At 52.1% G+C, this 851-nt stretch overlaps 1 non-coding gene across 1 annotated transcript; it reads right to left on the reverse strand.

The window, feature by feature from the left end:
• Positions 1-186: 186 nt before the first annotated feature.
• LOC131291830 (5.8S ribosomal RNA) lies at positions 187-341 on the reverse strand. Its single transcript, XR_009189581.1, has one exon. It is a non-coding gene; the product is annotated as a 5.8S ribosomal RNA (ribosomal RNA).
• Between the last annotated feature and the right edge of the window lie 510 nt (positions 342-851).

The following is an 851-nucleotide window of genomic DNA, read 5'->3' on the forward strand; positions in this document are numbered from 1 at the left end:
CCTCGTACTTCCGCCTCACGCGGGAACACGGACGCTCTAAATACTTCGAATTCCAATGCCAGTATATTGTAAACCACGGGTTCTTTAATGCTAGCGGGTCGTCGCGACCCTAGTTAACATCATGGTGCACGTCTCGTGACGGGTGTCACGGCGTAGTTAAATGTATGCGATACATTTCTCAAATATAAGCGCTCAGTCATCTGTACATCATGGTAGGTTCCCACGACGTGCAATATGCGTTCAACTTATCAATGTTCATGTGTCCTGCAGTTCACATTATGACGCGCAGTTAGCTGCGGTCTTCATCGATCCATGAGCCGAGTGATCCACTGCCGAGGGTGACTAACTTGCGTAAGCCGCCGCTGTGCGCGTATACCCGTTCCCCGTAGGGAGGAGCAAGCCGCCGCTTAGAGACGAAGCATAAGGTGTCCTCATTCCACATAGGGCAAGCTGGATTAATCCATTTTACCCAGGACGGCCGAAGCGGCGTGGACCAGGGGAGAACTGAACCTTATACTTCACACCACAGTAAGTCTACGTGTCCTCTTCCACATAGGGCAAGCTAGAACTAACTATCTTACCCAGGACTGCCGAAGCAGCGTGGACCAGGGGAGGAACACACTTTTCATGGAAACGTAAGGCATCCATGACTGCCATAACGTAAGCCGCCGCTGTGCGCGTATACCCGTTCCCCGTAGGGAGGAGCAAGCCGCCGCTTAGAGACGAAGCATAAGGTGTCCTCATTCCACATAGGGCAAGCTGGATTAATCCATTTTACCCAGGACGGCCGAAGCGGCGTGGACCAGGGGAGAACTAAACCTTATACTTCACACCACAGTAAGTCTACGTGT

This window comes from Anopheles ziemanni, assembly GCF_943734765.1.
Source record: "Anopheles ziemanni chromosome X unlocalized genomic scaffold, idAnoZiCoDA_A2_x.2 X_unloc_16, whole genome shotgun sequence".
Taxonomy (NCBI): Eukaryota; Metazoa; Arthropoda; class Insecta; order Diptera; family Culicidae; genus Anopheles; species Anopheles ziemanni.